The sequence below is a fragment of the Lactuca virosa genome, chromosome 8 (assembly GCF_052849685.1).
Source record: "Lactuca virosa cultivar CGN04683 chromosome 8, Lactuca_virosa_CGN04683_v6, whole genome shotgun sequence".
Taxonomy (NCBI): Eukaryota; Viridiplantae; Streptophyta; class Magnoliopsida; order Asterales; family Asteraceae; genus Lactuca; species Lactuca virosa.
The window spans coordinates 171,276,624-171,291,173 of NC_136433.1; positions in this window are offsets into that span (position 1 = coordinate 171,276,624).

Sequence of the window (14,550 nt, forward strand, 5' to 3'; positions counted from 1 at the left end):
TGACTCTTAACTCCGTTTTAATAGATCTCTGAACACCTCTAAGGTTCCAAACTTATGTTTATTCAGGTAAACATGTTCATACATTTAACTGCAACGAATTTGCTCTGACCATGTTCTACGGATAATCTTAATAATCCATTAGTATCAATTAATTCCAATAGATATCTGCATCACAAAGTGATGTATCCTTCATCTATCTTGATAAATGAGGTTGTCATTTGTCATAAGACTTGAATTCAAATTATTTCCAAAATCCTGTCCAACTGTTATATCTGGAAATGCATCTCTCATTAATATATCCAAGAAGATGATTCCAATAAAACATTTTATCCAAACTTTTGGATGTATTTAAATCAACATATATAGTGGTTAATCTAAACAGTCCATTAGTATGAACTAATTCCAACAAATATTCACACCATAAGATGGTGTCTTTGCCATCTATATTAACAAATAAGACATGCATTTATCATAAGACTTGTGGTCATATGAATTCCAAAAAACATATCCAAACTGATATTTGGTAATGCATTTTTTATTTATATGTCCAAGAAGATGACTTCCACAGTAACATTTCAGCCTAATATTTGAATCATTGTTGAACTATTGTTACTGTGCTAGTTTCATAAATTTCATGAATTGATTTTAAATAGAAAACATACGAAATGCTCTTTATTTAAATAAGTGAGAACCATCTCATGAAACATTGTTTAAACAATTTCATTCCTAAGACCATAAACCAAACATTTTTAAAACTAGTTGCCATTTGATCCTAAGGATAGTAGATTGGGATCGATATCCTTGATCAATAAACTCTTCTATATGTTCTATTTTATTACTTCCTATTTTGTCACTACATATTCTTACAAATGTCAGTAGTTGTCCATAGTGAAACACACAAGGGTTAGAAGTAATATTCCAATGGTTTTCTAGATTCATAAATCTTATCATAGAATAAAAATTTGGAGAACGATTTGTCTCTTGATCTTAAGGATATTAGCAGGGGCTCGATATCCATGATCAAATTCTTTTTTCTATGTTTCATTATCTTTCGGATATTCTAGGCATGTGTGCTTTCTTAGTCATTTTCTTGTCTTGGAAACAAATAGCCTATCAGAATATGTCTCATAATAAACCTCCTTTTTGTCCTTGGCATAGGTGTTGTAGTAAGGTATACCAACTTTAACCACCCATTTTCCCATGGGCAACTAGTTTAATTCTTATTGACACTTCATTCATAATAGAAAATATAGAAGATTTAAAGCTTGAAGCTTTTCTACTTAGCCATGTTAGTTCCAAAAGGTCCTCAGAATGAAATGAAGCTCGACGGTGCATCTTTCCAAATTGTTCATATTAAAATCAGAATCACCTGATTATATGTACAAGTTAGCTACTTGGTTATGTCATCATATTCAACTCCTAACATGATGGAATTCCATGTTGCTTCAATTTTATCAATGTATAAGGTACACTTGACATCTGCACCTACCGACAACTAAAGAAACAATAGCTGGAGGATCCTTAAAAAGAGATTTATCAAAGATACGATATTTCTTTTCTTCATGAGAACTCTTTTCAAACTACGAATTTAGACAGTATTGATCATTACTTTTAGCTTATTCTTTTAGAGGTTTTATAGAAGTAAAATTTTAGTGTATACACTTTAATTATAGACATCATTTAACACAAAGTTCCATCCTCATTTGTTTTATTAATCCTTAAAGAATAATTACCTAATTATCAAAATTATTTCAATTAAGGGTAAGATCCATATTTCGCTCCATGATGTGTAGTGGATTAGTCGAAAATCACACCAAGACGCTATTTAGGTAGGAAACTATCTACCAGTTTCAATCTCTATGAAATCCTAGATATTTTGAGATTTATTAACTTATGTTGATATCATGTTAGTCTCTTCCACGTTCATCTAGCATTCATGCATGGATTAGCTGAGGATCATGAACCCAAATGATAAATTTACCACGAAAAAACACATGTGATGCCCAAATCATATTAATCTCATATTGACCTACCGGTAACCCACACACATGCTCTGTCAACATTATAAATTATCGTGATTTTAATCATCAACTATATTCTCACATTGATGTGTCGGTAAACCACACACACTCCATCAAGAGAATATAATGAAAAATGTATGATTTTAATGGGTAGCGTGTTATTTATGTTTTTAGTTATTTTAAGATGGGATTTTGTTTTAATAATTTAACTTGACACATTGTGGTATCAAACCGTTTCAGTAACTCCACTCAAAACGCAAGAAGGCGGCGAGGGTGGTAAGCTTTTACCTTTTAAAAACTGGCCTCATTAGAGAGACCTCTTTAAAAATTCCTTATAGAATTAGAGTATGTGTGCCTAGTCGCGGTAAAACCAACAATCTTGCCTACGACCCCTTTATTTATAGGGAAGGATTTAAACCCTTAATGGATAATTATATATGCAAAAAATGATTATCCTTATCGTTTGTAATTATCTGAGTTTCGAATCCCTTTATTTAGTTCATTAAAGAGTTAATAAATTAAAAATCATGTCCCTATAGTTATTATTGTGTCATCAGTTGCTTATTTATGTCCTTTATTGTAACCTAAAAGGACCATACTATTAATAGTCATATTTCTAAATGTTGTGAGCATGGTCACGATCTTCCAAAAAATGTTACCCATGAAACCCACACACTTAACTATAGTCTTGCGACATGCGGAAGTGCCAAATCCAATACGTCGGTTAGGATTTCGTGCAAGTGATGTGATACTCGCGATAACTCAAGCGCATCTCAGCTCGGGTTTTACATGGTTTTTACATGGTTGATTTACCATATCAAACTTGTAATAAGTATAGATGAGAATTAAGAGATTAAACATGACATTGATATAAGTTCGTGAATTCCAACAAAATTAGGAGTTTCATAGAGATTGAAACTGGTAAACGACATTGCATAACTAAATAACTTGTTGGTGTAATTACGACAAATCTCTTTACATACATAACTGAAATATGCGTCCTAGCCTTAATTAAATAATTTTGTGTTGGTTAATTATTTTTTAAGGATTATAGAACTAACTAAAATGAAACTCTATTCTGAATGATGTCTACAAACACAAACTCATACACTAGAATTTTTTCACTGCTACAAATCCTTTGAAGGGATAAGTTGAATGGGTCGGAAGATCTTTACTAGATTCGCGACTTAAGAATAATACCCATGTACAAAAAGAAAATAACATGTCATAGATGAAGCTCTTCCAGAGGTTCCTCCAGCTAGTGTATCTAAAGCTACAGGAGGGAGCAAGTGCCACTGTACATCGTACATTGACAAATTAGAGATATTCATATTTCCATTTAGTTAGGAGTTGGTTATGGATATTATTCATATATAGTTGATAAGTTCATATAACTAGTTCATATTGATTTCGATATGAACAACTTGAAAAGGACCATCATGGAGTTGTATAGCATGTTAAGGAACAATGAAATTAAAATGGTCAAGCCTAGAAAGTCCAACTTCACCGATCTTATATTTTCTATCAGTAAAGGAAGCGTCAAAAAGAAGAAAGTCAATCACTTAAGGGTAACGAGAAGGATAAAGTTGGGGTGTCACACCCCCAAACCAGAACGGCGGAAATGTCTGGGGGTGGATGACTTTCATGTACAGTATCATAACAAATGCATAGTAGTGATCAAAGCATTACAACCATCATATTGAATATTTAATAAGTTTACATTGTACTCAAAACATTGTTTTCTTGATATCAAATATGAATAGCAAAAATGAATACCGTGATGTGGCGACGCCCCATCCTCCAAAAACTCTTTGGTTAACTGTTACTGATTTCCTGAGAATACAAGTGATTTTGAAAAGTGTCAACAATTAAGTTGGTGAGTTCATACGCGTTTTGTATAAGAGAAAATCGGTAATTTTTTCTTGTAAAATGATAGAGTATACTTTCAGAAAATCCAATATTTTCTATCAAAACGAACTGGAAGTCTTAAACCCAAGACTAGAAAATGTAAGTAATGTTGTACTAGAAAATAGTATTATGAAGTTTTATCTTTATATAAAACTACTTGAATGTATGTTAACCCCGTAAACCAAATGTTTTGTTAATACCCCATGTGAGTTATTATAACCATGCTAGCGACTACTTGGCTTGCTACGACATTCTTCAAGCATCAGAACTATTAGACATTTGTCACCCTAGACTGGCCGGTCTAACTGTAGCTAACAACTTAGGTGCGGGGTTGTCAATCCCGTATAGATCTATACAAAAGTGTCACGCTCTCCCTACAAGAGAGTGTGGTTATAATTCAAGACTTAGTATGTACTCTGGTAGGTACGGTGAAGCCGAATGTCTCACAAAATTGTATTAACCGGTTTACGTGAACTAAAAACCCCTTTTTCTTGTAAATGAATGTATTACTCAAACTTCTTGTAGTTCTGTAATCATAACTTTTCTTATGATTATATAACATAGTTGACGTATTGTTTTTTGTTAGTTTTGCATCTCAAAAACTAATATATCACAAGTAATTGTCTAAAATCTATTGAAAATCCATATTTCATGCAAATAATGTTTTATGTTTAACATAAAGATGAAACTTGCAAGTATTTGTGTGATAAACCAAACTTTACTTGTATTCCCCCCCCCCCCCCCTAAAACATGAAAAACTAGAAAATGTGGGGGGTATGAACTCACATTGAGTGTGTTTGTGTTTGGATAAAGAGATGATTGTGAAGATCTCCAAGCCTAAAACACTTGATTGTGGTTGATGAACTCTGTGAAGATGATATTATCCTAAGAGCTTTAACACATAATAATGTGTGTAATAAGATGAAACTAGTGTAAAAGTGTGTAAAAACACTATATAATCAAGAACTACTTACCAAAATTCTAGGAATAAACTTGGAGAATCAACCCTTGGAAGTTTGGACTTGATCATTGAGAGAATTTGGAGTTAACAGGAAGGATAAATGGAAATGGTAGGGAGTTTGGGGATGATTTCGGACAAGATAAGGGGGAAAAGGTGATGGGATATTTGCTTTATTATCTATTGGGTAGTTGCTTTGATAAATGTTGGGTAATATTTTTGGTATTGGAAAAGATGAAACTTCAAATCACAAAGTCAACCCTCCTTTCTTCTTATTCCCACCGAAAACCACCCTAAAACTACCAAAATCACATGTGATTTCGGTCTAGTACCAACCGAGATCACCATGTGATTTCGGCCATGTACTTAACCGAGATCACATAATGATTTCGGTCTAGGCACAAACCGAAATAACAAGGTTTTGGTGTTCTAGGCTGAGAACTCTAAGGCAAGGGCTAAATCATGATTTACATTCTAACTCGTCGACTTTACTTGACTTTTGTTGGCTCGTTTAACTTCTGTTGGATTCAAAATTGGCAGTTGTCACATCATCCCCCCGTTATAAGGAATTTTGTCCTGAAATTTGTTCTTGAGTGGGTACTCATGAGGTAGGGAAAAGATGTGGGTACTTCTGTTTCATTTGATCTTCTCGTTCCTAGGTGAATTCAGGCCCTCGCTTGGCGTTCCAACGGAACTTCACTCTGGGTATGCGACTTTGTTTCTTCCTTTTGACCTCCTTCTCCATGATTTCCACAGGCTCCTGTATGAAGTGTAGACTCTCTTTTACCTTGATTTCGTCGAGTGGGACTAGGAGAGTCTCGTCAGATAGACGCTTCTTCAGGTTGGACATGTGAAAGGTGGGGTGTACGCTACTGAGTTCTTGTGGTAGTCGAAGTTTGTAAGCCACCGGGCCGATTCTGGCAAGGATCTCGAATGGCCCGATATACCTTGGATTCAGCTTCCCATGTTTTCCAGATTGTATCATTCCCTACCAGGGTGAGACCTTTAACAGAACGCGGTCACCAACCTAAAATTCCAAGGGTTTTCATCGCTGATCGGCATAGCTCTTTTGCCGATCCCGGGATGCCTTTAATCGTTCACGGATTTGAACGATCTTCTGCGTGGTTTCCCGTATCATCTCTGGGCTGGTGAGTCTACTATTAGACACTTGTCCCCTTACAATTTGCGTGTTACCCACCTCAGCCCAGCACAAAGGTGATCTGTACTAGCGTCCGTAGAGAGCTTCGAACGGCGTGACTTTGATGCTAGTGTGATAGTTGTTATTGTACGAGAATTTGAGACGTGGTAAATGGGTATCCCAGGCTTTACCAAAGTCTATCACGCATGCCCTCAACATGTCTTCCAACGTCTGAATGGTCCTCTCGCTTTGACCGTCTGTTTGAGGGTGATAAGATGTACTCATGTCGAGTTTGGTCCCCAAGGACTTTTGTAGTGACTGCCAGAACTGTGAAGTGAATCTACTATCTCTATCTGATATGATGGATATTGGCACCCCATGTAGACACACAATTTTTTTGATGTACATCCTTGTTAGCTTCTCCATCTTTTCGGTCTCTTTTATTGGTAGGAAGTGTGTGGATTTGGTTAACCTGTCAACGATCACCCATATGGTGTCATGTACAGCTGCTTTCTTGGGCAACTTGGTTATGAAGTCCATGGTTATCTGCTCCCACTTCCATTCAGGTATATCCGGTTGCTGAAGCAAACCCGAGGGCTTTTGGTATTCTACCTTGACCTTGGCACAAGTCAGACATTTTCCCACATAAGTAGCGATTTCTGCCTTCATGTTAGGCCACCAATAAAGTTTCTTGAGGTCCAGATACATCTTGTCTAAACCGGGATGAATGGAGTATTTGGTCTTGTGAGCCTCATTCATGACAACAACTCTATACCCACCGAATCTCGGTGTCCAGATTCGATCCATGAAGCAACGAGCTCCGTCATCCCTGACTTCGAAGTTTTTATCCATTCCCCGCAAGTCCTCCCCTGCGATGTTCACAGGTTTCAAGGCTTCTAGCTGCGCCTCCCTAATCTGGGCGGACACGTGTGAATGGATGGTTATGGTTAATGATTTTACTCGGCGGCCCGAGTATTCTTTCCGACTCAATGTCACACCCCCAACGTTCGGGGGCGGAGGACGTCATGTTTAGTATCACAACACATGTATCATAGTAATCAAAGTTACACACAACCATTGCATGAATATTAAAGTGTTTACAAAGTATGTGATTCACAAAAGTTAGACTCCAAAAGTAAATAACAAAACAAGACATGAAGCTATTGTGCTCCATCTTCTGAATCCCAGCGCGCATACCTGTCTACCAGTCTCCTGAGAATATAAGTTATTTTGAAAGAGTAGATCAGCATTTAAGCTGGTGAGTTCATAAGTATTTTAGTGATGTAAAGTACGTTGTAAGTTCTTTTAGAAAAGTTCGCATGTTCCTCCAGAAGATCATATATCTTCTGATATGATGAAAGATAAGTAAAAACGGCTCTACAATCCATTCTATTAGTACTAAATGGATACAAGTTATATAAAACCCAGAGTAAACAGACAATCGATTGTGTGAATCTGCCCTAAGCCCATAACCAAACAAGGAACATAAAATAAGGCGGAAAGCACACATCCAACTGCCTATCGGATATTAATTATATATAACCTTATGTATAAACTAAGGTATTATAGAATTAACCACTAAAGGTCCTTGAAGTTATACTGGTTTAATAAAATGAATTAAACCCTTTTACTGATAAGTTTCTAGTTTAGCTAACTAAATGTTCTATCGGAAAAGTATGTTTTTGTACTAGAAAACGGTGTATTGAATTTGCATACTATGACCTGACCCATACCTGGTACTCCTTATGATTACTTGGTGTATACGGAATGTATATATTGCTAAGATCGAATATATAGTAGACTGGGTGAATCTGCTCTAAGCCCACAACCAAATAAGGAACAGGAAATGAAGCGGAAAGCACACATCCTACTATCTGTCGGACCTAATTAATATATATCCCTGATGTATGTACCAAGGAATCATAAAGTTAGCATTATAGGCCCCCTTCTAACTAAATGTACTAAGACTCGACTGTTCTGTTTGTCTTTTGTAATGATGTAAGTTTTCCCAAGTTTAAGACTATCTTTTCTAGAAAATAGTTTGCATTACCTTTTATGTGAGAAGATCACAATATGAATGTAATGGGAAAAGAAAGTATTCTATAATATTGTATAAAGTAACTACTAAAGCACTAACTACCTTAAAACCAGTTTGTTAATTAAGGGTTCAAAATGTGATGAGGTTAGAACCATACTTGATTGACTAGTAAAACACGACGTTCAGGACGTCGAAATGGTATGACATTCATCACCCGTAGACCTACAGCTCCCACTGTAGCTAGCAACAAGGTGTAGGATGGTCAATCCTGTATAGATCTATACATAAATTCACGCTCTCCCTCCAGGAGACTCTGGTTACAAAACGTGACACAACAGTATATTGCTATGCCATGAAGTAGTGGCCCACATTAATGTTATATTGTTTTTGTTATAGTATGTTCCTCCCTGAACTTGTTATAGTATGTTCCTCCCTGTTCTAGTTATAGTATGTTCCTCCCTGTACTAGTGATAGTATGAACTGAACCCCTAAACTATACCTATTATAGTTTACTAGTATGTTTACTTGAACTGTATCTGATTTGTAGAAAAGACTCAATTATCTACTGAGTTATGATTGTACGTTAATAACAGAGTTTTGTAAACAACAAAGTGACATAACTTTAAAAGAGTTTTTGAAATGATTTGATCACTTAAAAAAGCAAAAGAAATCCTTTAATGTGATGGTTATCACAGATAAACATTTACACAATATCATTGTCTTCAACTTGTATCCCCCCCCCTGCTTAAGAGCATTTAAAACATTTAAAAGATTGATTATAGGGGTATGAACTCACCTTATGTGGGTGATTCAATTGAAGATTCGCGTAAGGATGAGAAGTTCCACGAATGAAGTCCCGAGACACAAACGAGTCCTAAATGAAATATATTGATACATATATGCATGAAATTAGCAAATCTAACTACAAAGGTGATTGGGAAACAACCTAGGATGCAAGGATAACTCACCAAAGAAGTGTTGGAAACAAGATAGGAGGTTGATTGGATGTTCACGACCCAAAGGAAGGATGGTTCACAGCCCAATGGAGTTCACGGCCCAACTTGATGAGTGGTTCACAACCCACTTGAGTGGTTCACGGCCCAATGATGATCCTATGAAGGGTTCACGGCCCAAGTTGATGAAGAACACTTGAAGATCGTGGAGAAAAGTGATAAATCAATATGGAAAGGTAAGGGCTTTCAAGGAACAACAATAAGATATGAGACCCTTACGTTTTTGGAGTGAAATGGGAGCCTTTCTTAGATGATACTTGAGAGAGAAAGGGGTGTTTGCGGCCAAGAGGAGGAAAAGTGAGGAATAGATGAAAGAAAGGTATATATATATGGGAGGGGTTTACGGCCACCCTTGGGTTCACGTCCGTGAACACCTTTTGATGGGTTTTCCGGATCTATTTCATTCCTCTAATCCTAAGGTATCACTTCTCAACATCCAATCCAAAAGTGTTCACGTCCGTGAACACCTTTTGGTTGGTATGATTGACTTTACTGGATAGAAATTTTTGGGTTGTCACATCATGCCCCCATTAGATGGAATTTCGTCCCGAAATTAGCTTTCTTAGTTGTACTCCTGGGGTTGTGCTCCTCTGAATGGCAGAATACTCACTCGTAGATCTGGGCAACTTTGCCCTGACGCTCATGACAAGATTCATACTTGGTCCATCTATCATCAGCTCATGTATACAAGTCGCATAGAATTAAGATTAGTAAGATGGTCGGATATGCATCTCTGCCCCAGGTCCACAACCAAACAAGGAATAGGAGATAGGACGGAAACACACATACTAAATCTGCATAATCATAATTATATACTACTCTTGCGTATACACTTAATAGTGATAGGTGGGTTGTATTCGTCCTTAGCCTCTGTGTTTGAACTTGATCTGTTGGACGAGTGGTAGTTCGGGAAGGTCTGCTGAGTATACGGCAGCAAGGTTTTCGGAGGGCATGGTACTCCTCGCATGAGTACTTCAGGGTTTAGAAAACAAGAGACAATACTGAGGTCTAGGTCGGGTTGTCGTTATTAATGACGAGGATTTCATTAATTTGTCGGTTAAGGCGATGGAATTTCGAAACACATGAACTTGGTATGGTGAGGACCACGCCAATCCATGACGAATGATGACAACGAACTCTTTACAGAAACAAATGTTAGGCCGATTTGAAAGAAACGTTTGTTATACGACGGTGTATTTCAAGTGTGCTCGACAATGCACTCTGTGTAAACTTTCTAGTGCTTTCTATTTTCTCCTTGATATTACCACTGCCACAAATCGTACCGCCATAAGCGAGTACTTACAGTGAAAGTTGTTTGATAACTAGTGTCGGTACTCTATATGATGATCCTCCTCGGCGCCTCTATGATCGCCTGGCATATACAAGTTATGTATAATTAAGATGAATAAGACGGTCGACTGAGTAACTCTGCCCTAAATCCACAACCAAACAAGGAACAAGAGATAAGGCGGAATCACTCACTCTAAGTCTGCAAAATCTTAGCTATACACAACCCTGATGTACATACTAAGCCATCATAGCTTACCTGTACGAATCTTTAGTTCTCTTACGAATGTTGTGACTTGCTCAGATGAGTGAGTTATTATAATTACTTTTAAATTTTCCCCAAGTTTTAATCTTATATAAATATAAATTAAATTTTTAAAGTAATTCTTATTTCGAAGACGTACCGCTGATCACTGGGGATTCCGGGATAGATTCTCCTACGATGATCATCAGAATTCATCCATCCGCTCCTGAGTTCTTCGCTATCGGGCAGTCCCTCTTGTAGTGCCATGTCTCACCACAGCCATTACAGGCCTGGTTTACTTCTACTCCGGGGACTTGGGAGATCGGTTGTACTGGTGCCCTGCAGAACAGGGCAGTGTGCCCCTTCCTGTGGCAATTCAGGCATTGCATTTCCCGACATACTCCGGTGTGGTGGTAGTTACAACCATCACACTTCGGGAGAGTTCCAGCATATCGACCGGCAGGTGCTGGAGTAGCAGGTATTGTGGCAGCGTATATACTACCCATTTGTTACTCCTGCGGGGTTTCCTGTGCTGTTCGCTCATTCGTCTTGTTCCCCAACTTTCTCTTATAGTCCCCTCCCTTTGATGGATCGGGAACGGAGACTACCACGCCATGGCGGACTCCATGGTCAATGAGTCGTTGGGCCAGGCGTTAGGCACTATCGAGTGTAGTTGGGTTAGAAGACAGTACATCTCCTTGAATCGAGGTAGATAAACCCTAGATGTACCTTTCTATCTTCTTTCTCTTCGGGTAACCATCCCGGGGCATAGTGCTGCAAGGTCGCTAAACCTGTCCGTGTAGGTCACTATGTCTGAGCCGACCATGGTGTGCTCCCATAGTTCTTGTTCTAGTTTTTGGACTTCCCCCCTCGGGCAGTATTCTTCCAACATCATCTCTTTTAGGTTCACCCAACCTATTGAGTTCGCCACTGATAGGATCAGTGACTTAACATGGCTATTCCACCATGTTAGGGCTCTGTCGGAGAAAGTGCAGGCAGTAAACTTCACCTTGCTCCCTTCTGGGCACAGACCGATTTCGAAGACCGAATATGTTTTCTCGAACCATCGCATCAGATCAATGACTCCCCCATTTCCATTAAAGGATTTGGGTTTGCAGTTCATGAATTCTTTATACAAACACTCCCGTGGGTGTCCGTGGGTAACTCCGGGGTTGGTTAAGTGGGTACCGCTTCCAATTCTGTTGGTACCACTTTCTCTTATGTGAGTTAGAGCAGCTGATACTGCGTCTGATATCGCTGCTTGGAGAGCAGCATGATCGAATTGTGGAGGAGGTAGTGGAGTTTGAACTGGAGTTATCGGAGTAGTGTGTCGCGCTGATCGTCGTGGAGGCATCTTGCTAAAAAGAATACAAAGGTGAGATGGAGATAATTCTATAGCAGTGGTTATAAGCCGAAAGCTTAATGACAAAGTTATCCTAGTTCTGAGTGTATCTGGTTCTGACTTTCATAGGGTTCTGGAAACAATTCATAAAGGGAGTCTATATAAAATAAACTTTATCAAATCAGAAGTGGCTATCCTCGAATGAATATCTGTGAATTGAATAACTGATACTAGTTGCACGAAAAATAAATAACCCAACACATAATGTGGGCAGTGTATCCAGTAGCTCACTAAGTCAATCAAGGTTATTATTTATTAGTGTGACGCATAAGACGTTTTGTTTCTTCGGCTGATCCTTCTTTGAAAACTTCTCATGAACCTGCTCTTGTTCCTCCTTGACTCTTCTGCTGACCGTTATGAGGAAGTGGTTACATCTATCTGGGTTTGTCGTGCGAGAATAGAAGTGTCTAAAGAATCTATGAGATTACGTGAATCATTATGGGGTGATCCTTACTGGGTCCTTCTATAATTGCACAGTGTATACACGTTGTATATAATTTAAGATTAGATAGACCTTCGAATAAGTGATGCTACTCCAAAACCACAACCAAACAAGGAACACGAAGTAGAGCATAGATCACAAATTCTAAGTCTATAAAATCTCAATTATATAAAACCTTGGGAGTATACATTCCAAAATTATAGACCAACCCGTAAGGATCTTTTAAATTCTCACATAAGTTATTTATAGTGCCTAAAATACTCCTATAGTATTTTAATGTAATGAACTTAGTATGTTTTAAACTTGTTGTTGTCTTATAGTATCATAAAATACTCCTATAGTATTTTAACTTTATGTTTTGATCTAGAAATCCCTTCAATAGAGATATGTAAGTTTTAAGACTGTTGCAACACCACATCACTCCCAAACACATGTCGGTCACATCTCAAATGAATATAATTGATTAGGCTATATTCATCCCAGATATGATTACATAATTGTCCAAGTTTGACCGCAGTGTTTCAACCTATAAATACTTTTGTTCTGTTCTTCTTGTGATATTTGTTCTAGTATGTATATATGTATAAGCATGTATGTATACTTTGATAAAGTATTGTTATAGTTTTAAAATATATTATTATTCAGAGAACTTCGGCCCCATTGCATTTATAGTTGTATATCTTTTATAGGTTGATATACTTAGTTCACTATAAACAATGCTCTGATACCAATCTGTCACACCCCCATACCGGAACGGCGGAAACGTTCGAGGGTGGAGGACGTCATGTTTAGTATCACAACACATGTATAATAGTAATCAAAATAACACACAACTATTGCATTAATATTAAAGTGTTTACAAAGTATGTGATTCACAAAAGTTAGACTCCAAAAGTAAATAACAAAACAAGACATGAAGCTACTATGTTCCATCTTCTGAATCCCAGTGCGCGTACCTGTCTACTAGTCTCCTGAGAATACAAGTTATTTTGAAAGAGTAGATCAGCATTTAAGCTGGTGAGTTCATAAGTATTTTAGTGATGTAAAGTAAGTTGTAAGTTCTTTTAGAAAAGTTCGCATGTTCCTCCAGAAGATCCTATATCTTCTGATATGATGAAAGATAAGTAAAAATGGCTCTACAATCCCTTCTATGAGTACTAAATGGATACAATTTATATAAAACCCAGAGTAAATAGACAATCGATTGTGTGAATGTGCCCTAAGCCCACAACCAAAAAAAGAACATGAAATAAAGCGGAAACCACACATCCAACTGCCTATCGGATATTAATTATATATAACCCTGATGTATAAACTAAGGTATTATAGAATTGACCACTAAAGGTCCTTGAAGTTATACTGGTTTAATAAAATGAATTAAACCCTTTTACTGATAAGTTTCTAGTTTAGCCTACTAAATGTTCTATCGGAAAAGTATGTTTTTGTACTAGAAAACGGTGTATTGAATTTCTATACTATGACCTGACCCATACCTGGTACTCCTTATGATTACTTGGTGTATATGGAATGTATATATAGCTAAGATCGAATAGATAGTAGACTGGGTGAATCTGCTCTAAGCCCACAACCAAACAAAGAACAGGAAATGAAGCGGAAAGCACGCATCCTACTATCTGCCGGACCTGATTAATATATATCCCTGATGTATCTACCGAGGAATCATAAAGTTAGCATTATAGGGCCCCTTCTAACTGAATGTTGTAACATCCCAAAAATACAACCCAAAAATTTTCGTTTGAAAACTTTACTAAACCATAATATCAAATATTAAAAGATAAGTCCATGGATCATGCGTCTCAAAATGTCATAATAAGTTTATCAAATCAACTGATGTCAAAACATATCAAAATATCCGAATAAAACTCCCAGGATAAACTGAAGTTGTGGTGTGTGCCATGCCATCATCCCGAGCTCTTCCCCTTACTAGCGGAAGTACCTGAAACCAAAAACTGAAACTGTAAGCACAAAGCGTAGTGAGCTCCCCCAAACTACCACATACCATACAATAACATATAAAACAACTACTGGGCCTTGCCCACTGCATCGGACCGAAGTCCAGAAACTGCATCGGACCGAAG